The 27034-nt window shown below is 47.8% G+C and overlaps 1 long non-coding RNA gene across 2 annotated transcripts in view; it reads left to right on the forward strand.

The window, feature by feature from the left end:
• The window catches only part of LOC121593164, a 31583-nt gene extending 6929 nt beyond the window's left edge, over nt 1–24654 (forward strand). Inside the window, exons 3-4 of one of the 2 annotated variants that reach the window (XR_006004738.1) lie at nt 4326–4327; nt 24640–24654. This is a non-coding gene — a long non-coding RNA (uncharacterized LOC121593164). Of the gene's footprint in view, nt 1–4325; nt 4328–11813; nt 11926–24639 lie in introns of those variants that run through there. The other variant, XR_006004737.1, reaches the window with a different exon arrangement.
• Nucleotides 24655–27034: the final 2380 nt, after the last annotated feature.

The raw sequence follows: 27034 nt of genomic DNA on the forward strand, positions 1-27034 counted from the left end.
GGTGGAGATCGGATTTTTGCTTTGTGCCCTATGATTTCCCCTGCCCACGCAGCCCTAGTTTATGTGTGTGACTGTGTGTTTGTTATAGAATTTTGATTGCAAATCAATGACCATGCGGTGATTGGGCTTGTTCCCATGTTTGTGTTCCTTTGCTCCCAGCCGGATTGTCCTTATTTCCACCCCGAGCTGAGCTTTGCCCGTATTTCCGGCTGCAGAGATTGACATTTTTGACGCCGATGTTGGAAGCTGGATTATGACAAAAAACGCCCCTCAACATGGAAAAAAAGCAACGAGTTTGTCGCATGTTTCGAAGATAATTGAATTGTTGTAGCTGTTCGGGGGAGGCGATGGCGTATGCTGCTCGTCGCCACCACTGAAATGAACATTCCACGCAACCAATCGAAGTGTGTGTGTGTGTATGGGTGCATGTTTGTGTGTGTGTGTATTTTAAATATGGGTTTGGTACATTTAAAACACACACACATACATACACAATATTCTTTACCAACCGAACGATTGATCGCTGCACGGAAGCGGCCGGGAATGTCAATATATATCTCTGCTTCCCGGTTGGCGAGTTTATCCAATCCGGGGAAGTTGGCACGCGTTCGCCAGCCAGCCTATTTCTCATATGCAAATTGAAAGTGCAACTGACACCGGACCGAGGTCAATCCATAAACACACACACACCCAAACATACAAATGGTTGAAGGGTGTGGAGCAGGGCAACCGCAAACGCGTGTCAGCTTTCCGTGCTTTGTACGCTGGGAGCCCTCCTTTCCGAGCCCTTATTTGGGAAGGTGAAGCCAAGCTGTCATTTTGTTTTGCAGAAAAGTCAGGCTTCTACCATACCAAAGGGGGGAGCTGGAAATGCCCCCCCCCCTCTCTTTCAGTCACACGGTTGGGGCAGGGAATATGGATTTAAATTTCCAGCAATGCACGAAACAAAGCCACACGCTCGGGAGCGCCGGGGTATGATTGACGGATCTTTTTTCCGTTTTTCCCGATCGAATTGAAAAAATAAAAACACATACACACACGATTGGGTTAGCGTTTGCGTGATAAATCAATTAAAACAGCCCCCGCAACTAGGGGGAGGAACGTGTGCTTGATTGATCGGTTGATTTGTTTTGCCAAATGTCAGCAACAATAATTACTACGGCCTGCATCTAGCAACTTCAAAGAGACTGGACGATGGAGAGGATGCATGGTTGATGAGGGTTTTATTCCAATTTGCATGTGTGTGTGTGTGTGTGGTATGGAAGCAATTTCAATTCCATTAGGCATCGGAATGCCGTAGTGTGTTGAAGTATGCCAATAAAAGGCTTTTTCTTCGCAACCAATTTGCTACTACTCACTCGCCCCATCTGGTTTTGATCATGCATGCAGGTGCGCTGAAGGTGGTTTGCTGTTTGCCGACTTACAAATCGCTCCCAATCGCTCGCTGCAATAGACTTACAGAGGGAGGTATGCATTTGTCCGATTCTTGACTAATTATCGTGCTCGGTTCATCCCATCACGGCATCCCTTCGGCACAAAGCTGCTCGCTCGACGTCTTGCTTCAGTAATATCGTTCAGTTTGTTACAACCTCAATCAATTTACGATACCCAATCTGCTGCTCGTTGCGTCGTACCCATCCGGTGAAGGCAAAGATTAAACTCCAAAGTGTCTTTTTCTCACCCCTACCCCCCCGTTCCATTGCGCCTTGCGCCTTGTGCAGCCTGCAACGTGCTCGGATACATTCCGACTGAGCTTAAACTGCATATTTCATCGACCCCGTCACTCTGCCGGCCGGAGCACAGACATGCTCATAATGTCCACTTCCTGCAGCACACACTCGTACACAAAGCCCTGCGAGGTTCCGAAGTGCCATCGACTGGTGCAAACATGGTGCAACTGTGTGCCGGTGAGGCTAGGGCAAGATATTGGTTCTATGAAATCATCATCATCATCATCATCATCGCTTCTCATCCCACCGCGCTTCCTTTCTGGAGGTGGCAGCGCTGGAGCTGCAACGAGGGCATTTACAATCCCGGACAAACGGATGCGGTGAAAAAGTGAATTCTCCGCCAGGGCCTACCAGCTGTGGTTTTGGAGCACCAAGCAAAGCGGTGGTGGGAGAAGAAGGCCCTCGTGGTCCGGTTTCTGTATCGAGCGTGTTGAGCTGCAAAGAGAGTTGAACAACTTTTTGCCGTTCCGAGTGTCTAGATGAACACACACACACACACACGTTCCGTTGCTCTCTCCCGCCCCAGTGGAGGCACTTGTGATATCTCCTCCGACCAGACATCCAAGGCGGGGTCGTTGGCGAAATGCATTAACCTCTTGAGAAGTCGGATCCGGGAGCGAATACTGAAACAGCAATTGATGCTCGTGGAGGACCCGGTAGAACGCAATATTCGGAAGCACACATGCTCTGGAGGAGACACGTCCATGTTCATGTCCATGGTCCATGGTCGCCAGCGCTTCACTCAAACGTCACGGGCCGCCGCATGGAGCAGTGGCGTGTCGGTGCAGCGGAGCACAGAGAGCCCAAGCAATATGTGTAACTCGTTTGCAAAGTAAACGAAGCTAAATTTTACCAATATTTTGCCTTATGGCTGCAGGCATGTCCGGAAAGGGTACCATCTTGCAAGGAGAGTCGTTGTGCAGTCGTGTGGAAGCTACACGTACAAATATCTTAACCACCGTCCATCACAACAGGCACCAGATGTTGATACAAGCACGGTGTTGCACCCATTTCCGGACACCAGAGGTCTGTTAGCTTTGGATTATGTCCTCCTGCATCCTGACCGGGGAAGTGGCAGATTGCAGGCACCGCAATGCAACAGTACACTCTTTGACCAGTGTCTTCCTTTCAACAAATGAACGAAACACCTTTCACGTGGTAAACGAGCTCAGTTCACTTGGAAAACGGTTCTGCTCAATACAGTTGTTACCTGATCTGCCCACACCGCTCTTACACCATTCCGCGCGGGTAATAGCTCACTTAGGGAATCGAATTAAAATGGTTTTAATTTCGTTTACTGCTCTTTATCGGGAGCAGCAAAAAACCCAAGGCCTAGCCGAGAACAAGAGACTTCATAAACGTAATCATCATCACAGCATCACACAGACACGAGAAATGGCGTCCACTAGAAGCGGGAGTAGATGGGAGCTTTGCTGGAAAACATCAACACCAACAAGCAGACCAATCAAGGGCTGCTTGTTGCAGGAATGTATTCTAGTTGGTGTGTGTGTGTGTTTTTACTACCAAGCCACGCGTGTACTGCTCTAGCGCTCTAGCCCATTACATGTCAGCTAGCAAGGTTTGCTGACTCAGGACACTGGTTTTAGAGCTCTTTTTTCCCCATACACCGTGGTGATCTAGTCGTTTGCTATTTTAAAACGTACCAACCGATCAGCTGGAATCGTTTCCACTCCACCAGGGAGCGGAAATTGGCGATAAAACTTTGGTAGAGGGGGTTTGGTAGATCGCACCAGAACGATAGTGGTCGCACTGGTCCAGAAGTTGAAAAGCCTTGCAAACGAGCCTCCCGTTGAACCGAGCACAATGATAGAGGGGGAAGGGTACGTAGTGGGCAAAGAAGAGCAGGCAGCGAGTGGTGGGGGGGGGGGGGGGCAAAAATAACATCTTGAAAAAACAATCCTCCTGCTGACCAGCGTCAGAATCGTTAATGGATCTTCACAGTGAAGCAGATTGGGAGCAGCTGCTGCAAAGTAGCTCCTTTGCTGGTTCTTGTTGTTCGGTGTGTGTGTGTGTGTGTGTGTGTGTGTGTGTGTGTGTGTGTGTGTGTGTGTGTGTGTGTGTGTGTGTTTTGCTGCTACCATTTGTTTGCTTCTCTGCTATTATTATGTAGCAGAAACGTTTCCAGTTTTGGGGCGGAGGGGTTGTGAAGCAAAGTCTGATCTTGAACGATCATCATCGGTAGCGATAGAGTTTTGATAGGAGCACGAGAGCACACTCGCTCGTGGGCTGTCTGTCGGGTCAACAGACCGCGGAGCCGGAGAGGAAATGATCGTTGATCGTATCGCTGCCGTTCGAGGCTCATTGCGGCTTCCTCCCTACCTAGGTTCTTCTTGGAGGGTGATGACTTGCTCAGGACTTAATATTTGTTCAACAAAGTCTCGTTGAACTTCGGGGGAAGGGGAAGAGATTAGTATGGTGATTGTTGCCGTTGCTGTTGCGAGGCTCTTCACCAAGCGCACCAACCGAGCGGAATTAGGAAGCTCCAAAGCTCCGATGTTTTATTACAGTCAAGTGTGACAGTGAAGTTGTTTGTGTAATTAAAGGATGCAAATTTTGCGCGAGAAATATACAAAGCCGTTGGCGGGGAACCTGCTCGCGAAGAGGTTGAAAACTTCATCAAAAAATGTGATTGTAATGATTTTGGGCACAAGACAAACACGTCCACAAAGAATGCACAGACAAGAAACAAGCATCGTTGCGCTGGGAATGAGTTGTAAATTAGACATACTTTGCATAAATTACACTGTGCGGTGGGGTTTGGGAAGACGCTTCCCAAACAGCTTCGCTGTCTGCGTGCGAGGTAAGGAAGGGATTCATTGAGGCAGCGCTGGCTAAAATTGGAAGACGGAAATGAGTTTTTCACTCCCCACACATATTCCTGGTTGAATTTTTCGGCTACATACGATATTAGTAAAGTTTCCTAAAGTGCGCCCGCGCCCGGTCATGGCTGAGTGCCTTTTAGGGTTAGAAACAGCACCAGAGAGCTTGCTGGCAATAGTTGAATGTGTGTGTGTGTGTCTATGTGAAATTCTGCTCCAAATTGCCTTTTAATGTTGGAAATTCTTTCTGGCCACTTGAACCACCCCGGCACACACATAGTTCGGAAATGTAGACAATGTGTAATGGTCTGTTTTATGAGCATTTAAATGGTCGGTACTACATTCTACCGGGGCGGGGACTAGGCTGTGAACGATAGGCGAATAGGTTTGCTCGGTGGAAATTCGTTAGTCGGGGCCAGCTTGCGTTTTAATTAAGTGAGAATTTCTTATGAGATTAATGATTTCATTACGATGACTTAAATGACTTTTGAGCAAAAAGCACGTTTGATTATTCCCTGATAAGATTGTCTCATAAAAAAAATACTGCATCACTGCGTACAACGTTGGCTGCTTTCCGGCTTGTTTTCTCAGAGAATACACGGGACACGATTTGATTGCTACTAATATAGAGCCAAAGCCAAACAAGATGAGCAGATTTTCCTCCTTTGCGAAAGTTTGATTAAATCAAACTTCACAACTGCACGCGGACGGCTGAATGATGAAACATCAAATAAACTCTCCTCAAAGGCTTTCACCAATCGTCCTTCCCCAAGATCTGAGTCAAAAACAAAACAAAAAAGCGACTAAATCTGGGAAATAAATTTTGGCGAAGCTTCCGTTTGGATTATTTTATTTGATTTCACTCTTCCGCTCGCTCCCCCCGGTTGCAGCACTCTCTCCGCCTGCGATGTATTTAATATTCTTCACAAAGCTAAGCCACGGCTTCTTCTGCATTCAAACGAACGAGTTTGTTCTGATTAAAAGAAGAATTGGTGATGGAAAAAAAACGCTTTCATTCCGTATTGTGGTGCGATCCTTACTCCGGAATGAATCCGGTACGGACGAGCTGCTGAGCTCCGTGGCCCTCTGATAGACTGGCTGAAGAATAATTTGCTTTGTTTGAGCCGGGACATCTTCAAATACTTCATTAACGAAGCGATGGCGACTAGAAGAAATTTAAGCGCCGTACTGTGTCTCTTTCTTATGCACAGCGATGGCCGCTAGGCGAACTCGAAGTAGTGGACGAAGGTTGAATGTTTCGAGGACACATTGCACGGTGCCAGTGATAAATGCGATTTAATTTCTTTTGTTTTAAGCGCACTGATGATCCTGAGCTTCATTGCGGTGCTGTGTTTGCCTGCTTGCTCATGGGCTAAGCTGATCTTTTGCCGTGGAATTGCAAATTCTTGTTGTACAGAAAGAAGAGAAAAAGCGCCTCTCTTGCTGGCCGTTTAGTTCTTGAAACCGAACAAGATTTAGCCTACACGGAGAGGAAGCACAAATTAAACCCTTTTTGTGTGCCGCCCCTGACAGAGACCCCAGCTAAAAGGTGTCGGTCGGAAGTAATGGGCATTATTTATACCACCATATCCTACGCCAAGTCAAATCCTTTTTCCTCCTTAACCTTGAACACATCTGCTTGTGCGTGTTTTTTTTCTTCTCTCTGTTTGATTACGAAGGCTTTATGGCCCCTAGAACAAGGGAACGAACGATGGGCCATTTCGGGGTCATCATTTTGTTGGGAGGCGTTCCCCACGGAATTTCGAAACGAAACGTCTAGGTGAACCCGTCCCTGGGAAGTCTTAAATTGTATTCATGGCTTCAGCCTTTACGCCGAGCTGGGGAATCGAAAAGAACGAAATTCATTCCGCAAGCGAAGGAAGAGGAGTGTGAGAAGTTCTGACAGAGCAGCAGGGGGAAGCGATTAAGATATTAGAATAACAATACATCAGCCGGAAGGCAGCAGGGTGTCGAGCAGGGGATGGAAATCCGTTTGATGTTTTTGTGTTCCCTCTCCGAACCCGATCCGATCCGATGGGGCAGAAGGACGCACGATGAAGCAATCAGCAGGAAGGCGTTCGTTCTGCCCGCACCGCTTGGAAGGCGCTTTTCGCAAAAGGGCCTCCCAGATACGATCTTGTTTCCAGCGATCCCGCCCCGCAAGTGGCCGCCGTTCTTGGCTACACCCGTTTTACCCACGAAGCTATCGCTTGAAACCTTTAATTAATTTAAATAGGCTTTGCTATTTTGGCGGGCTGGCTGGGGCCTTAAACCCGCCAGAATGAGAAAAGACTTTTGACTTCCATATTGGGTGAGGCTTCATGTTCGTTTTGAAGAACACATCCCTGGAAACATCGGTGCGAATGTCTATTTTTAAGGGCGTTGCCGAAAAAACGATCGTTGCCTTTTAAGAACGTTGCTTGCCTACGTTTCTACAGGAGGTTAAGAGCCAAAAGGTTGAGAGTGGCTTGAGAACGCTTTCCGATGAGAACGGTTCCGTCGGAAAAGAATCCCACATCCGGCTGGCAGCGGCGGTGAAGCGGCAGTGATTTATCCCATTCCCAATTCCATTGTTGGAGAAAAAAGACATCACCGAAAAATGCAACTAATTACACGAAGGAGGGCACAGGTTCCTGGATGGCGGTGCCGTTGGGGCATTAATGTTTCCCGGGGAATGTCGACCGATTGTTATGCCGACACGGGTGGGAAGTTTCATAACAAGCCAGTGCCTTTATTGTGTCAAGGAAATCGCATTATCTTCGACACGCTCCGATAAAGCGGACAATAGGGGGCGGCCGAAAAAAAAGGGTCGTGTCATCAACGCCGGCCCCTGGGCTGGCCACGACGTTTGTGAGGCTAATGAAGCGACACAAATGTCTTATCGGCGTGGTGGTGAACCGCAAAAGAGCGGGGGGTAGGTAGTGGCTCTGTGTTATCACACCATTAGGCAGCATGATTTGATTTCATGTTTGACCACCTTCAGGGTTTGATTGCTCCAGAATTTTTGTACCCATCCTGTGTATATGTGTGTGCATGTGGTTTCAAAGGTTGCAGTGCGTGATTGATTTGAGTGCAGCAAGATTGTGCAATGAGGCAATAAGTGCCCCAAGGGGTTTTTGCTGTTGATAAGGCGGTACAGCTGGTTGGATGTTTATCGCTTGATCGAGCTAGCTCCTCCGGGACGGTGATGCAAATTCCAGTCCCTCTAGATGACAAGCTTGACTGGTTCAACTTGAGTTTTTTGAAGGTTTTCATTTACATCTTCACGTGTGTAGATCTGTATCACGAGTTAATGTTCCCGCGTATCGGATGTAAGCCTGAACGCAAACGTAATCGCAACAAATCATCGCCATCCGAAGACACAAAAGAACCAAAGAGTGAATCAGGTGTAATCAGCCTTGTTTTACCAGCAATGACCCTGAACTTGGACGACATTCTCACGTTACATGTGTGTGCGCGCTGCCAAATGAAAATGAGCCTGCCAACCTGACCTGGCCGGCCGCCCAAGATGCTGATTCCAATTTCATTGCCAATGGTCACAGTAATGGACACCGATGCGTCAAGGTCGACTTTGTCCGGCGTTCGGTGGAGTTGGACCCCGGGCAAAAAGGGCCCTCCGGAAACTAGAGCACACGCACAGCTTGCACAGGGGACCGCCACACAGGGGTTACAGGTGGACGGTTTGCGTATCGGTTTCAGTTGAATGAGTCGTTTTGGGATTTCCGATTTCATTTCTGCGTGACGTGGTTCGTGGTACGTCTTCCGGCCGTCTGTCATCCGAGCGGTGGCGGGAAATTGAATCTTCATTGCGATGAACGATCTATTTTATGCTAGATTTGTGGCTCACAGGGCTGTCGTTGCTTCCCTCCCCTTTTTGGTGGTGGTGCGTTAAAGGACACACTATACTCACCACCATGGATAACACATTCACCGGGTGTGTGTGTGTGTGTGTGTGTTCGCACTTCAAGGTTAATGTAAATTCTCTCCTCCGAGCGCAACAAGAACCTCCGTCCACTCCACGCTTCGTCTGGCGGGGTGCTCCAGTGCTGTGCATCGTTTATTCATTGGTAATCGAGACTTGTCGCTTTCAGTGGTACTTACGCAACACAGCCGTTCTGCTTCTGCTCGCGCGTCTGTGTGCTACAATGTGTCATAAAATGTTATGATGTAGGTACGGACGGATGCGCGCACGTTGCGTCGCCGCGCACATTGATGATGGGAAACGCGCTGTTCGGTTTTCTATTTCTTGCTTCTCGCCTCGGAATATGCACAGAATTGACGCAAAAAAATAAAAGAAGACAGCACTGGTTGCGATGCTTTTGGGCGAAAACAGCGCATTGTGCGTCGAACGCGTGTGGATCGATGGATTTGCATAAACAATATAAATCGGCCGGCTGCCGGTAGAGTGTGTGTGCGTTGCGGTGTTGTGGTGATATTAATAAATTCCTTAACTTTTTCGCCAATCGATCGATGCGTGCCCGGGGGTGTTTGGCAAAGCATCCGGTAACGGACACAGTGTCACCTGTGTGCTGTGTCCGGAACGGTTAGCTTGTCAGTGTGTTTGCTAATTCGCACGCTTCTTTGCTTTGCTTCATAGCATGCGAGTGTGCGGCGAGCTAGACATTCCGGGTCGAAGGACCATTAAAGTAACCGTCAGAAGAAATGGTAGTGTTACTAAGCTGTTTATTTTTTTAATTCAAATTTTGAAAATAAGATAATTGTATTTTTTTGCCCCCTTTATTCATGTAGTCAGTGTGAAAGCAACTGTAATTAAAACTGGCTTCGTTTTTTGCAAGCCTTAAAATCTCGTACCACCTTTAGAGCCTACTAAAAAAAACCCTCAACATACAAAACCCTTCCTGCATCATCTAGATTACAGTGTGAAGATATACACCTTCCGTACAAGTGCAAACGGGTACCGTTAGCCCGCACTAGAAAGGCGAGAAAGCACTCACCCCGAAGGAACATTTTAGATTGCAAGGAACAATAAACGAAACAAAAAAAAAAACAGCAGAACAACATAAAAATGGCCTCATCTAAGAGCATGAAACTAACAACAAAAAAAAAAATACAGGTCACATGTCGCTCACTGGACACATACACCTCATGCCTTTGATGGGGGTGCGATGCGTTGGAGCAGCAGCAGCAGCAGCAACACCAAAAAAGCAAAAAACAAGCCACCGCCTCTCAGCAAACCGTTAGCAAGCCCGGTGTTGCTTTGCATTAACCAGTGTACACCCTCCCCGTTAACACCCGTGCCCCCGGTTGGACGGGAAAAGCCGTGAAGCCTTTGATGGATGGCAATGGACGATGGTTGATAGAAAGAAGATGAAGTGCAAAAAAAAACGGATCACCCCCCCCCCCCCCAAAAAGAAAGGATCGTATCGAGGGTCTAACCCAAAAGGGGGGCCCCAGACTACGGCAATTTCGCAATCTCATCTTCTGCCACGGGGCTTTGCGAAAGAAATGGGAGGGTAAAATGCGTATTGGAAGGCATATTTGAGGCACCACCACCATCACACATACACACAGCCACACACACGATATCAAGCCCATGGTTGGATGTCAATTTGAAACGCCAGACTATCGACGTCCCTTCCGGAGCGACGTGTTGTGTTCGTTGCTTTTTTTTTGGCGCTTCCATGTCTTCCAACGCTTCCATATTCCGACATCCAATATTCCGCTAGGTACTAATCAATCGGCTATCGGAGTTTGGCGCAAAAAATCCAACATACGAGGAGAAAAACAGGCGTAGGTAATAGGAGCCTTTCATTCATCGCTGCCGTTGCCGGAGGGAACAAACAATCCGCTTGCTTGCTTTAGGAAAATGAATTTTCTCCATCCCCCCAGCTTTTTTTGTTGTTGTTTCTTTTTCGTGGGTTCGTTGTTTGACTCTTACCACTTGGTTCAAAGATGAAGAGTCTCCGGTAGGTCGATCACACGCCGTTGCCGAAACCCGTCACAGGAACCCCACGCATCTTCACGGATTCGTTCGTGTGTGCTAGTGGAGCTGTTCGATGCAAACGACATTACCTCGTCAGCGTCAGATTAAAAACCATAAAAACCGACGACGAATTACCATAGCGGAGGACACACCGCACGGCCCCCAAAGCTGGCCGATTAACAACGATGTTGGGCAGTGCATTTGGGGAGGACCCAGCTTTACGACCCAGCTTGCTTTACCATGTGCGATGCACTTTTACTACTCTGAAATCTTTTTATTTTTTTTTGTCGGTGTGGTTTGACTCGCTTAAACAGCCAAATATCAAGGTTTATAGCTAGGGCGTGTATGCAAGTTGGTAACATCTGAGCCGTATATTGGCACTCCGGCAAGCCACTCACATACAACTTCACATCTCGGTGTCATTTCCTCCCTTTTGGGCAAATGTCACAGAGACACGATCGGTGGTGGCCGGTGGGGTGCAGTAACATACCGGTCACAAAACACTCACACACACACGCGCTGTTACGGCGTAGGTCACTGCAATTTAATGAGTTTACTCACGCACAACAACAGCGCGCAGCAGCTGCAAGCACAAGTCACACACAAGTTTGAATATTGGCAAAGTTTAGCATTGGCAAAAAGTTTTTGGGTCCTTCGACCCGGTACCCGACACGTTGTTGGTGAAAGACGTGAAGAAGCAGCAGGAGGGGAGAAGGAGAGAGGGTCAGTGTTAAAATCTGCAACTCGCTAGTTTTCGTTCTTCTTTTCATGGAATCACTCGTTTTCCCCCCCCCCGTAACACTGAAGTGCTGTTGCTGAAGTTGCTTTTTTCGCATTTAGACGGACTCACTCAGAAGAAGAAAAAAAAACTCACGCCAGATTTAATTAAATGTCAAATGCATCTATCATTGACCGTTCAGAGTTGGTAGTAGAAGACGGCCCCTTGGAAGCTGGGCTGGAAGGCTGGAAGACAGCAACAAAGAAAAGACACATTTCACTACCCAAGAAGCATTTATTTCGAGGGCAAATTTTCATTAAACAGTACCAACGGGAATGGAAATTGACAGGCGTTGGAGCCAAGCGAACTCAACGAACCAATAAGCAAGCAAGCAAGACACAACTCACCTCCATAGGCACCGTAGCGCCACTCTCCAAGCTCTCCCGTGTGACCTGTAGAAAGGTGCAAATCAAATCAAATGCTGCCAGCAGCTCCACCATCACCACCACCACCTACTGCTTAAAACTTTAATTACAACCGTTCATCTAATCCGTTTACAACTCGTCTCATCTTTTTTGCAGCCGTAAGTGTCTCCATACCATTCGGGAAGCGAAAGTTTGACGCAATCTATCACTCGGGAGCGGCCGGACGGACGGAAGCACATCACGCGACATCCCGTCATCGTGTTAAGTGAACCGGTAGGATTTTACGAAATTAGTCGATGCTAATCGGGGCGGGGACGGTGGAAAAGGCGACCACCGCCATGCTCTATGCTGCCCAGAATCGACCCACTACTGCTCAAGAAGCAGCCCGCATCTGCTAGGACACACTTTGTCAAAACACGGGCGCGTTCGTTGGGGAGGGCCACGCGGTTGTGTAGCGAAAGGTTGTGACGTTTTACAAATTGCCCCCGAAAGTGTGGCCTGCGTGAAGACAGCCGCTCTCCTTCCCGGCTCGGTTTGAAGATGCTTAATGGAGTTAGAATTTCGCCCCACCCCCTTCCACCCTGCTGGTGTCTCGTAAAAGACGTACCACCTCGAAAGTGGTATCAGCGACTCGAAATCGCACGTGTTATGATATCAATCTTACTCCAATCTGAGCGCTCGGGCAAACATTGAAAGTCATCCGGGTTTTCTGTCTACCGTTTGGAGCGAAACTGCAGCCCTGATCGTGCCCGGAGAGGTTGATTTGATTTCCACGCGTGGTTCTTCGCATTGAGCGAGGGATACAAGCATGAGGATCTTGTTCAAACGAGCGCACCGCCCGCTTGAACGTAGAATTAGATGTATATTACAGTGATGGCGGTGATGGATCCAAAAAGCTGAGCTAAAGAAGTAGCGCAGAGGGTGGCACACGGTGGGAAAGCTAATTTTTCCACCACCACCACCACAGGCACCCACTTCCCCGGATGGCACACTCTAGGCATTGGGAAAAAGCGATGCGGCGAACAACGGTTCCGTCCAATCGCGATGGCGAGGTTATTTAATCGAGAGCTTAGTACACGGCGCTTACACCGAAAAAGGGTTAAACAAATAAGAAGGGGGAGCATGGCTGGGGAAGGCAGCAGCAGCAGAAAGCATCTTCTTGCAATTTTCCTAGGGTGTGTGTGTGTGTGTGCGCGCTGGTGTATGCATCGCCTGTACGTGAACTTATCAACTGGAACTGTGCCTGGGCTGCCTGCTGCTTGGGCTCATCGCAGCCGAGATCGGAGCTAACGAACGAATCGATTTACGACACTCTCTGCTTCTCTGCTCCCGCGCTTAGTTCAACAGCATTCAGCACACGTCCTGGCAGGTGATGTACCCTCCACACACCGACGGTGTGTGAGGGTTTGAGCCCGGTTTTATCGCACACCGGGAGCGTGAAACCGTGTCGAAGATTTTGTTGACGTAATTAATCCCGGGCACGTTCGTGCCATCGCCTAGAACCGTGCAGCACTCGATCAAAAGGATTCACCAGCGCATAAGCTCGAGTTGTGTGTGTGTGTGTGTGTGTGTTTTATAATGAAGAATCTCACTTTTTACACTGTCTACCGATAGCGAAGCGTCGTGGGGTTCGGAGGTGTTGTAATCCTTATTCATCTCACCTGCGTGTCTTGTCCCTTTCTAGCACGCCAGTTATGTGACCTTTTTTTTTGCAAACGTGAATCGGATCTCGTCCTTATCGAACCCCCCCCCCCCGGCATTCCTGTGATTCCTGTGAAGCAAACGAGTGTTTGACTAGCTTTTTTATGGCTTTTCAAAGCATGGGGAGGGTTCGTTGCGCCCGCGCCGTGATAATCGGTGCTCAGTTGCCAACGGCACACAAGCCCTCGCTTATCATTCTTCGCTCGTGTAGCTACGATGTGTACGATCATAATTTACACAAACACACACACACACACACACACACAGCGTAGAGCGTAGGAATGCGCTACCCTTTCGTCTGCTGGTTTACTCGATTGTTTTTCTTAGTGCTTACCCAGCAGCGCCTCCCCCAGCTTGCACCCGTTGTTATCGTGCAGCATCCTTTTATGGGGAGCCCAACCCGAACGAGTCCGAAACGACCCAAACGCTCCGTTCTCCGTTCTCCGATACCGAGTGTACCGGTTCGGTCGTAACTTACAAAATTATGAGCAGCAGCAGCCCCGGTTCACGACGCTTCGGGGTGGTTAAAAATTTATTTGCAAACCATTTTCCACCATAAATTGCAAAGCGGCTTACGCATAGCCCCGCGCAAGCACAGTGTTGGTGCCGCGATCGCTATCGTCGCAGGCAGAGGAGATGGGTTTGCGAAGGGCCCATCTCCTTCCACGTATGTGTGTGTGTGTTGCGGTAATGAAATGAGCGTCTTGGCTTTTGCTTTGAAATTATTTAAAAGCTCCAAACGGGCAGGCAAACCGTCCCAAACTGTGCTTTGCTCACCTGAGATGGGTGCGTGGCGGGCGCGTGTCATAATTTAACAGTTAATGTAGACGATCGTAAATGAATGGGAACTACCGTTACGATGACCTATTGCTAGGACGTATCCTTCATGTTGGCTGTGCCCATCGCTGCCGATGCACACGATGGAGATTTTATGATCCATTTTAAATAAAACGGCGGTTCCACATGTAGGGTTTGCGATGAGAGCGCCTCATCAATGTTGGTTGGTGTGTCACATTGCACAATGTTCCTGCCACGTCTGTCAAGATTAGTGTTCATGCCCAAGCGCTGCCATGTAACCTTCTTTAGGCCCCGCTCACCTTCTTGTTGACTGCTTCTGCCAGGGAGGAAGCAGACGCTCGATTCGATTGCACGTGCGGTGTCATTTGTAACGACTTTAGCAACAGCTCTCCGCACCACCACTACACACAGAGCTGACACACGGAGCTAATGTCAACCCGAAACCGACGAAAAAAAAAAGCTCACATCTTCCTCAAACTCCCTCAAGAAGGTTGGGGCTCTGTTACTGCACTTTGGGCAGCTAGCGCCGTGCAAGGGAGGTAGGAGAGTGCAGGAACCACACAAAATCAAATCACGATTTTCCGTTTTGCCGGAGACGGGCGGGTGACAAAACGCCGCGCGGTTTTGTAGCAGATTGCCATCGAGTGGTACTTAATGGTGAAACACTTACCGGCGTTGCTCCGACGATCAGCTCCGATCGGTCGAGGGTTTGGGAGCGGCGTGAAGCCCGAAGCAGCGAAAGCAACCGCAACCACTCGGTGTCGTCTTATAACATCATAATGGCGCTCTTTCGGTGGAGGGAGTGCAGCTCGTGTCGGAGTGTATCGAAAAAGCCGTACCTTCGTACTTTAAAGGTACACCAAATCTTGGAGCTTCAGTTTCGTAAGCATTTCATAAGCATCTTCATCATAGTCTCGTTTGTTTCAGCAGCTTTGCTCCAGTTTCACAAATGATGTTCTCTGTGTGTGTTTGTGTACTACTCCCCAGTAGCCCTCAGTGGCTTAGCAACGTGGTGTTTTTGATTGGAAAATACATCGATCTCCGAGTGAAGTGGGATCATCTCCGTGCGCCCCTCGGCCTTCCCATAGCATCGCGATCATGCGGGGCTCCACATAAATTAGAGCCTTGTTGTTGTGGAGCGTTTTCGTTTGCAGTGTGGCAGCTTTCGAGCGGTCCCGGTCCTTGGGAAGTTGATGGATGGAGTTGCACACACACACACACGCGTGGTCAGACGCGCGGTACAGGGGAATGCTGTGGAAGTGTCCGGATGATAAATGGACCTTGCAACGTCTACGGCTGGCCTCCCCAAAAGCTGGTGCGCGCACGAGGGAAATCATAATAAATCACAGATGAGAACCACGGAACAAGTGTTTGCGTTCTAGTTGTTGCCCGTCCCGCTTCCCCATACCCACGCTCTGTTTTGTGTTTTGCTGTGTGTTGTTTTGCGAGCCGGATCATCGGACCGGAGAGTGTGTCTGTGTGTAGTGCATTGCATTCGGGTGAAATTGAAGCGGAAATTAAGTTTCGGAAATTTTCAAACCCTCATTGAGAGCGGGGAAATGGGGAGAGCCGGCGAACAAAGCGAACTGCAGCAGCACAGAAGCTGGGGAGCAATAATTCTACCGCTCGCCAAGTGCGAACAAGGGAGTTTTTCGGACAAACACACATTTGGCATCAAAAAAAGAAGAAGGGAAAAAACCCTCTCCCAAAAGTACAGAACAAAACAGCAATTAGAGTTTTTGTGTGTTTGTGCTGCGGAACTGACTTTTGGTGCTGGTGCCGTTTTCCTTTTATTTTGCTCCCTCTCTCTCTCCCTCGATGTACACTTTATTTAAAAAGCTGCTTTCCGAGCATGATCGATACTTGGACATTCGCCCATAGAAGCCGTGCAGGGCACGGGCAACTCCCCTCTTGTTGGACGACAGACTGACGCTTGCTTTTCCGGCCGTCCCCAACATCCGTCCCCGTTGATCAATTGCCAACTTTTCCATCCATGCCATCATTCAATTTTGGTTTTGGAATGGGATGTTTTATTTGCTTGTCTGCATGCAAAATGTGCATGTGGAATGGTGTACCACAAAACCGACCCTCCCAATATGAGACGGTTGTTAATGTGCGCTATTTATAATGTCGACAGTTTTTAGCATAGTTTAGAAAAGGGTTGAATTTAAATCGGGAGGGTTGTTGCAGCGATATTAAATGGATATTAATGTTCCATTATAGGGCATGCACCGTTCAATATTGTTTTCTGTGTGGTTTTTGCTCTCCCCCCTTCTCCCGCTCACACACAAAAAAGAGCCATCAATCGATCATGATAATATTTTGTCACCGAAATCATCATCCTAAAGGTCGCTTACCCTTTTGCAGAAGCTATTGATTTTCCTTTAACGAAGCTCGCCTGTGTTCCTGTCCGCTCTTTTCCTGCCTTTTCGATGAAAGGATCATTGCAATGACGGTGGACTTTCTTCGGTGCGCGACTGGGAAGGCTTTGTGGTGTATCAGTTTCTTCCCCTTTTTCATTCAAATCTCCTCATTGGGCTCCCCGCTTACCCAAGCACCACCGTCATTCATCGTAAACAATCTCTTTAGCAGCCGGTGGGAAGGTCTGCTGGGGAGCGAAGGTATCGTTGGCCCTTTTGCGGGGCTTCCCGCGCACGGTGGCTTACCGCGTGCAAATAAGTGGCACGTGGATAAGGTTGTTGGCATTCGATGACAAAGTTGTTATTCTTTTTAGATCCCCTCCAGCACCTCTCTCTCTCTCTCTCTCTCTCTCTCTCTCTCTCTCTCTCTCTCTCTCTCTCTCTCGTTCTTCCTCTGTCGCCTTGTTTGGGGTTTTGTACTGCCTCACTCGATGGCAAGGGGTTTATCGGTTCCGTATTGGAAAACAGGGACTTAATCGATGTACATTGATAATGGCCCGGTGCGTCGCTAGTGCGCCAGCGAGTGAGGCAGGAGAGGAGAGGGAAAGGAGGTTGTTGTTTTGATGCGGTAGCAATTTTTCATCAGGTTTTTGGTAAGGGTGGGATTTTTAGTAAAATGTAATGCGAGAAAGAGTTTAAGCAACGGTTTTGAGTTAAGGCTACAACAAGTTTTAAAGGATTTGAAATGTGCTGTGCATGGATGTAGAAAACATTGAAACAAAATGAAATCACAGGAATACAAATTGAATAAAAGTAAAATAAATGATAAATAATGAAAATTGACCAATACACAATGAATCGTTTAAGAATTGAATGAAAAATGATAAACGATCAAGGATCAGAACATATCGATTGCAATGATGAATTATAGTCAATTAAATGATGAAATAATGTAAAACTGTTTTCCAATGCTTTGAACAGCAATATATTACTTTGCAAATGTTGTCAAATAACTTCAACTTTATAAATTACATAAAAAGTTACTTTTAAAACGAGACTATCAGAGAAGAAAGAGCAGCGCTTGTAAAAATCCTTTAATTTACTGCAAATTGAATGCAGTTAGTCTCGCTAACGAAAGCATCGTCCATTTTCAAAAGGGAGGAGAGCGAGAGAAAGGAGGACAAAAAAAAAAGGAACGCACTCACACAAACTCGCCAGCAAATACGAAAACCCGTAAATTCATATTTTCAACCACCGGGCTCGGGTGCCCGATTCCGATTCGGACGAGCAAAGGCGGCACGAGCGCGCAAACCCCCAAAAGTGTATCCTTTGTGACTTGTGTTCCTGGGGTTTTTCCTTTCCCATTTCGTCTGCTCGTTGCTCGTTGTGGCAGTTACAACGCAGGAGACTAACGAGAGTGAGCAAGGTCTTGCCGATCTCGGTCGGGTTGTTTGAACGCTCGATTGGATTGGAACCGGCTCCGGCCACGGGAGCGGGTGCAAACGCAAACTTGGCATTAAAATTTCATTACCATCCTTGTGCTGCTAGCGCTGCTGGCAGTGCTGCAATCTCGAGATGGGAATCTAATAAGAAGCTACAAACCGGAGCACACCATTAACATCCGTAACGAACGCGTACGGCTGCCGAGAGTGATGGGTGATGGGTTTGCTCAGGAATTCCAAGCGCTAGGGCGGGCTCGTATTTTCCAGCACGAGCTTAATTAAAAGCTTTTTTTTACAATCGGATCAAAATCGGGAGCCGATTTGCTGGAGCAATTTCTCAGAAAAAGGCTTCTATTGCGGAGGAAGAACCAAACAAAACGAAATTTGCGGACGAAAAACGATGCCATTGATAACGAAGAGCACCTCGCTGCAGATGACATTACTTCAACGAGCGGGCCCTGAGCGGCCGAGAGCCATCCGACCTAATGGAATTGGAAAATTGACTGCAGCACTACCATCATCACCCACTTTGCCCTAAATTAGCTTCTCCCGAACGCACTTGATGCGTCTTTTCTTCTTCTTCTCCAGCATGCATCTTTCGTTGGTTTGAGGCTAGAAAAAAAAAACACTCGTAAAACGAACCTGCCATTGGGCCTTTACGGCGCAATGTGGGCAAAGTGACATCCGAAAAATGGATGACCCAATTCTCAGAGTGGCACCAATACCGTGGGCGAACGTGCGAACTGCCCGCGAGTGGTACCCCGCTACGTACTCGAGCAAGAAGAAACATACCCAGGCCAATCTTGGAGCTCTTAAGGAGGGCTCTTAACATTCCAAGAGCGTGAAAAAAGCTTGCCCAAAACAACAAAAAACAACGCCTCAAACAAACTGCTCACGAGCTTTATTCTAATGACTTTTCAATTTACTCTCCTTTCACGGTTACTGGAGTGGTGGAGGCAGGAAACGACACCAAATTAGAACGAATTTTGCAGCATTCGAGCGAGCGAGGCGAGCGAGTGGGTTCGAGGTTATTGAGTGCGCATCTTCGCGCGGTCACACGGTCACTGACGGCACCGGTGGCACTGAAAGACTGGAGTGAGAAATGGTTGACGATAATGTGTGGAGCCCAGTTTTGTAATTTCGCTGAGAACTTGCCACTTACGGCCGGTACGGCCAGACAGAAACCGTTAACGATGCCACGGGTTTTTCGGAAGACTGTTTTGGGAATGCGGGGCAAGGGGGTGATTTTTCATTATTTCCACTAGGAGGGGAGCTTTTTGGAGCATGTAGTCTGGGGTCCCACTTCCCAGACACGGACGCACTGCTGGTTAGTTGGTCATTTGGGACGTTTTTTTTTTTTCATTCGAACTGGATTCTGGGGAAGGTTCCGTTTCTCACTGGATGCATGTGCCCCCGGTGTGTAAGGAACGTTGATTGAGTTTTTTTTTTGGGTGATGGTTTTCGTTTCGCCAACGCTCGAAGATGACCATCCCAGCTAACCTTAACTATCTGCCTGATGACCCTCGCCAATGTTTCTGGTGCTGAAACTAATCGGTAATGTTGTGGGGTTTTTGTGTGTATGTGTGTGTGCACGTGTCGTTGCTTTGGGCTTTGTTTGGTTCCGGTTCTCCTTTGGTCGAGTTTTGCCCAAGTGGAAACGGTTCTGTGTGCGTGTTCCGTTTATTTACCTTAATCAAGCTGAGTTGTTCCCGGCGACCGGTTTGAAGGCTGCAAACTGTATGTTTGATAATGGTTAAGTTTGAGATTTTCTTTTTAGCTTGATAGAGTTTTACCCTTGCAATGCTTACAGCAGATATACAAAATCGGGATGAAAAATAAGTAAAATGATGATAGGATTGTGTTGATTCAGCTTGAACTTCCTTTTGTCTGTGATTATTCGACTTTTTTGTATTAAATAAATAGCATGGCTTTTCATTAATAAGCGCAAATACTATTAGAACGACTTATCTTCGTGCGATCAAAAGCTCCTCTAATAACAAATGGAATAATTCATCAGCTTATTTTTCCTATTGGATTCCTCTTAACGGCAGTGCTATCATAAATACGCTCCAACGTAAAAAAAATTAGCACAGATTTAACAAGAAAAGCTGTCCGAAAGACCCGGCCAATAATTAAGTCTTCTAACGGAGTATCTTTTGCAGCGAATATAGTCCCATACCTCCTGGTTGTTCTCATTCTAATCATCCCCCAGAATGGCGACAAACCCGGCTCGTGCAATCGCGCTGTATCAACAAACCCAATTCCCCGGTTGACCCTAATGTGTGCCGCATGATTTAGGCGTGAGGAGGCGTTGGCTACTTTGCATAATCGCCCATAAACATTGCCAAGAAACATGATCCATCCCACGGGGTCCTTCTCCCCACCGACAAGGGCAATCTCGTAAATCATTACGGCACAATCGGTTGGAATGTGTGCGCGAAACCGTGCACGTCAGCACACTGCTAATAGGATAGGCATTTGGCAACAAATTAAAAATCAACTTCTCCCCAAAACCGAGGAGGGGATAAAACGTGAACGTGATATGCGGGGCGATAAAAGCCACGAAGGTGTTTAAAAGATGTTGACTTTGTAGCCGGGGGGGAGTGATAAAACTACAACGGGATGATGCCGTTTGCATAATTCGCCTTGGGAAGTGATGGTGTTCGGCGTGGCTAGGTGAAGATGAGTTATGGAGCTGGTTTCGGGTGACATCTTCTCGCTAGAATCTCGCTATTTATGGACGGGCGGATAATTGGACCACGGCTACAGTGCTCTGCTCTGCTGACCCAATAAACCCAGCTGTCTTTGCAGGTCTTTGTTTGTTTGTCCACTCGAGGCAAAAGCCCACACCAAATGGCTCCTCGCTTCTCGATAGGACCAATAAACGTGTGCGCGCGTCTTATAATTAATAGCAAGCTTGCGGGAAATTTGCATACGAGAGAGAAAAAAAAAATAGAAGAAAACAACAATCGGGGCCCAAACTTTCGGGAGAAATTCCTTTACGTTCAACATACTTTCGAACGCCTTCGCAGCTGTGCCAAAAATGTCAATTTGTTGCTTTCGGGAAGATGCCGTTAGAAGTTTGAACGATCGCTGAAGCACCAGCAGGCTTCTTTCGGCTCAATTTTGCTTGCTTTTTTTTAATAAGAATGCGAACGAGGGGGGGGGGGAAGGTTTATTTGATTTACGGGATTCTATTAAAATTTGACTTAATAGTCAGAAAGTTGGGAGGAAACCTTCCAATTATACCATGTTTTGAATGGCAATGATTGCTGTAGCAATTTGGAATTGTTTGGCCATTTGCATGCGTAACGTAATGGGGGAACTCTTGCTCTTACAATTCGTAAAGACCTGTACTATTTACAGTGTGATCATGTGGGTGTAATAATTTCGCCCTCACTCCTTAAGTCCCACGAGCCGTTGGCGTAGGCTTACCGTTTTCGCATGAGCGGGCGCATGAGTTGTGCTTTTGCTGAAGATGATGAGAAAGTTTTGCACACAAACACACGCGCCCGGATGACACACGATTCAAAGTGTCTTAGAAAAAGGCGGCATTAATAGTAAAAACGAGCACTCCATCACTGCTGCAACGTTCATCAACCCCGGCACGATCGATCTAGTGGCGCTGGCACAGCACAGAGCGCCATAAGCGTGTTTCCTTCACTATGATATCATCAACCATCATCATTCTCATCAAACTTGCAGGGCCTGGTTTTTTGTGTGTGTTAGGTTGCTTATTTTGGGGTTGCTCCCGTAAGCTCCGCTAATAGATACGCCGCACACCGTACGTAGGATGGGTTCACGATGTAGCAACCGAAGCAAAAAACATAAAAAAAAACACATACACCCCTTTCTCTCTTAGCATGCTAACGGTAAAAGGCAATTATTTGATCCTCACGCTCTGCGCACTGGAATGACATCCGCCCGCCATGACGTTGACGGTTTCGATGACAGAGGGTCGGCAAGCTGTCACGCCCGCCAGCGAGAATGGGTGCTTTTGTTGTTGTGCGAAAATTGGAGAACATAATCCGATAATCTCGCAACACTCGCGGATGATAAGCACCAGCACGTACGGGAATGTAAAGCGTGCAGCACACACACACACACACTCACCCATCATTTGTCATCGGTAGAGGTGTTGGATAGGGGATTAGTGATTAGCCGAAATGGGGATGTTTTCGCATTGCTCCGGAATAAAAACACATGGAGGAATTGTAACCCCAGCACAGCATCAGTGAAAAGACTCTTAACCTAGCTTTAACGAGCTAAAAAGAGGATGTGTAATCATTGCCACTGAATCCACTCGACACGGAGAAATGACGTGTTGGTGGTAGTTGTCAAGCCATCGTGACGATCATGCTGTCCACCGTGTGCAAATAGGTTTACCGAGAGGTTCTCCCAGCACTTCTCGGCTCTGAAGCTGTATGTTCGCAAATGATGTGCCCATCATCATCATCATCATCATCATCGTCTCCATCACACACACACATACACTCCGAGAGTCAAAGTGTCCATCCAGCGTCTATTGCGCCCGGCCACTTCAACCTTCCGAGGTGAGGCGAGAGCGACAGAGACCATTAGAAGCATTCCTTGCGCGACTGCCCAGACTCACCAAACCCAGACACTCCAGGTGTGTGTGTGTGTGTGTGTGTGTCCGTTGGCCCGCTCCAGGTTGGAAGTCAATTAGATATGTGTTAATAGGTTGGAATTGCAATTGTGCCAGATTGGCACCAGGCACTCGGGAGGGACCTTGGAAATTGGAATGGTTATTTTTGCGTCCGCTTCCTTGTCTGCTTCTCCTTCTGCTTTCCTTTCGGTGCTACCATTTCGCACCATCGTGCAGGGTTTTTGTATCACCGGCAGTCCCTTAACCTCGAGCAGCCTGGAAGTCTGAAGATGTACGAAGGGAAGCAAAAATGTGTTTGTGTGTATATGTATAGACAACGTACTTCCAATCTGCTGCAAGCAGCAACGACGACGGCAACGACTCGGCTCGGTATGTGTTGCTTCAGCGAAATGAGGTGCCCTAATTGGAGCCGTCCATTGTTGGGTGAGATTGTTTGCATTTGGGATTTTCGTATCCCCACATCTGGAGAGGTTTTTTTTCGCTCTCTCTCTGTCTCTCGTCTATCTGTCGTCACGCTGTAGGTCACTTACAGTGATGGTGTTTGGCGGTGAAGATCCGGAGGTGCGATTAATTGGACGATTGCGATTTGTCGTGGTTCGTGCGAGGTAAAAACCAGTGGTCTGGTGACACTTTTTCCCGGGGTACTTGGGTAAGCGCAGTGCAATTGGGGAGCGCAGGGCTGCTCGGTAGCTTATCTCGTTCCACCGATCCGGTTGTGTCCTGACTTCTTCTTCTTTTTTTTGTGTTGGTCGGTCACGAAGACTCGTGCTAAAAAACGTGTCCTATCTTATCGCCCAAATCCGAGCGTTCGGTCGTGTCGGTAAGGTTCTCGTGCTGAGGGTGTCTTTTTTTTCTGCTTTTGAAGAAGTATTAAAAAGCTCCTGCAAGAGAGCTCATAGTGAGCTAGTGCCGGTCGTGTTGCACTTACCTTTGCGCTCACATAATAAGCAACGCGGATTAGGCAGGAAAAGGGGCAAGGAAAGCAAAGGCACCCGAGAAGCAAGAAATTATGAATGGAATAAATTTCCGGAGCACGGGGCCCAGCAGCTGGCACGGTGTCCAGTGTCCGCTGTGTCCAGTGTCGGGCCAGCACTGTGGACACTTTCTTCGCTTCGCTTAATTAAACACCTTTTGCGGTTGCCGTTTGCGGTACTTGATGGTAATGGCGCACACTGAGGCAACAAAAAAGGGAGAAGAAATGGAACCCACCATCAATGGTGTAGTGTAAAACACTAACCAACCCCCACCGGCTTAACCGACCGACCGACGCAACCGACGTGGTTGATGGCGATGATGGCGATAAAAAGCGATCGATGCATCGCTTCCGGTGTTTTTGAGTCCGAGTAAAAAGAACGCTCAATTTAACGAACGAGCTGGGGAGGGCTTTTCTGCTTTTCTGCCTGATTTCCGTCTCCCTTGGCACCTTGGTAGCACTTGTACCGGATGAAGGCATGGTGAAAAGAGCTGGCAGTAGAGGGGAAGGTTCTGACATCGAATGGAATGGCAAGAGAGAAGTGACTGCGGAGGATTAAAAGAAAATAAACGATTATTCATACTTCTGCTGGGCCCTGGGTGGTTTATTGATGAATTATTTATGAGCATCAAATGCTAACCTCCTCGCACCACTTCTTTCCCTCCCGATCAGGTTCTAAGCTTTTGGGGGCCGGGGGATGGGGAGTGTTGGATTCTATGTTTCCCCCTTTTTTTTCGATTTCCTGTTTTCCGTCCGCACGTTCCGGCTCTCGGTGTGTGTGATAAGAAGCGTTCGGAAGTGGTGAGAATATTCACCACCACCACCACCATCTTCGTTAGCTGTCGTCGTCAACCCGTGTCCGAGCGCCGGAAGCTAGGGGAGCGGATGTGGAAGGGGGATGATGAGGGGGAATCACTGTGTTATACGCGTGGGTGTCATAAATCGAACCGAAACACTGAACACGGAGGAAAATTAAATCCAACTTTCATAACGCTCCGCCTTGCCAAGTACCAACCGATGAAGCAGACTTTTAATCATTTGTCTTGTCTCTTTTCTCCTCTCTCTCTCACTCTCGCTACAGGGTAAGCATAAACCACAACACCGGATACGATATGAAAGACTGATTGATCATCGGCAAGGGAGCTGTCCTTCCCCGCTGCTTAAGGGACACATTCCAGAAGGAAAACCATGGTTGGAATGATTGGGAAGTAATATTTTACGATAAATTAGTTTGTACCGTTTCCGTTTTCCCAGTCAGCCGTCCCTTCATCATGGAGCAAACGTCTCGATGAGCCTTCATAATAACGGAAGACCGTCCGTCAAGAAGGAAGCGGCATGTTTAAGGGCTAGAAACAAGTCACCATGATTACTCCAAACAAGCGTACATTGAAGATGTTCGTCCTCCTCGCCCTGTGAGAAGATACTTTCGGGCAGATGGAACCTGATGTTGCCCCACCGTTAAGCTAGCAAAGCTTTCAACGATCTGATGGTATCATGTCATCGGTTAAATAATTGTTAAGCCGCAACGGTTGTGGCTTGGCACAAGAAGACCGGAATATTAGGGCACCCGTTTTGCCGTGTCATTTATTTTCCCGCTGTTCGGGGCCTGGTCGAGCGGTTGAGATGATACTTCCACTTTCCCCGTTGCTTTCGTGGTGCGTATGTGTTTGCGTGTCGTTTTATGCAACAAACATCACGGGGCTATTCCTTGTGAAGAAGATGTGTTGATGGAAGCAGACGCCTTCACAACATCAAAGCGCCACACGGGCAAAAGCCTTTTTTTCGGGTGGAGCACGATGACGAGACCCCGCAAGCGAATCCGCCTGAAGGGTGATGATTGATTGAGAGAAGAAAAACATTTTCCTGCTCCGCACGCTCCCCGGACGCTTTCGCCGTGTGAAGTGTCACGAGCTTGGGTGATGGTGAAGCTTAGAGCGTATAGAGCGCACCCTTGAACGATTGAAAGTGTGAAGCCTTTCGTGTGCCTTAAAAGGTAGAAGAAGGAAAGTTAATTTTGTGACTTTCGTTCACAGTGATGGAAGCAGGAAGCATTGCGATTTAGGCAGGTCGCCTGCAGGTGGAAAGGCGCCGTCTGTAAGCGCAAGCACGGAGCACAAGATTGATGAACCCCGTACGTACGCAATCGGCACGTCACGTGCGGCTTAGATCCGCATTTCCCAAAACAAACAATCCCGGACCCGGAGTGTTGGGGTTCCACAGGTCATTGGTCATTAGAATGGATGCTTAATCTTTAAGCCCCTTTTTCCCCAATCGAAGTTAAAAAGACAAAAAAAGCTCTGTGAGCCATATAGCGTCTCCTTCAAAGTGTTTTGATGAAAGTAAATATGGTTGAAGGTAAAGAGCAGGAGAAAGAAACGTTCAAACATAGACGTAAAATATGCGCAAAAAGTTCACAACATTTTCCCATTCCTGAAATTGTTTACCCTGCGCCCGTCCAACACACTGTCAACGTTTTGATGTCCGTGTAAAGTTGAAGGCTAAAATGAAATAAAACAAAAACTACTTCCCCCTGCCGGTTGGTGCCCGGCAAAGACAACGCGCCAAGCTGACACCAACAAAACCGACCGTCGAGCAAATATTGCTAACTCGGACAGTTTGAGATGAAGTTTCACTTTCGTTTTTTTCACTTTTTGCTTCTTTCACTGGGCAGCCTCAGCCCCGAATGCCGTGGTACTGTCGCGCCTCGCCCGTTTTGGGGTTTGGGACGGAACTAGCGCGGGACCCGCCAGCTCCAGTCGTTAGTGTGTCGCTTATTTGTTTAGCATGATTTCACTTTCCTTCGCGGTGGTGTGGGCCACAAAAGGTGTTCGCTTGGTGGTGTGTCGGGGTGTCATTAGTTTTGTCGCTTTTTACACGCTTTTTGGAGGGAGATTGCTGGGTATGGGTGATCGATTGGTTTAATTCTTCAATGGTTGAAGAAATGAGGAGTCTTCTGTCGTTGAAGTTGGCAAAAAGTAGTCTCAACCATACAGAGCGTAGTATATCCATGTCCTATCCAAAGGACCAATGATTTAAATCTAGTTCGAAGGTTAGAAGATTAGATAAAGATTGCCTATTAACATTTAGCAACAAGGCAAATTTCATTAACTTGTCTCCATAAATTGCCGAATACAATGTAAAAAAACGAATTCCAATCAGTCGATCGTCAAACATTTGTTCACAGCTTCATAACGATCTGTCATGTATCACACCCCATCTTGGAGTGGGGTTTATTGGGCGAACAGTCAACCAACCAAACCAAACCAAAAAAACCCACCGTCCGGGGCGTCGATTTATTCCACCTCGACGGATCAATTTACCGACCGGGGGCGCACAATATGCAAATCCGATTAATCTAGCCCCTTGATCCGGCCGTCCGCCTGCCGGTCACTGTGTGTTTCTTCTCCTCATGAAATACCAACCCAGCTGACTCATACAGGGTCGAACCCGAAACGAGTTCGATACGTATGCATTTT

Source organism: Anopheles merus, chromosome 2L (assembly GCF_017562075.2).
Source record: "Anopheles merus strain MAF chromosome 2L, AmerM5.1, whole genome shotgun sequence".
Classification (NCBI taxonomy): Eukaryota; Metazoa; Arthropoda; class Insecta; order Diptera; family Culicidae; genus Anopheles; species Anopheles merus.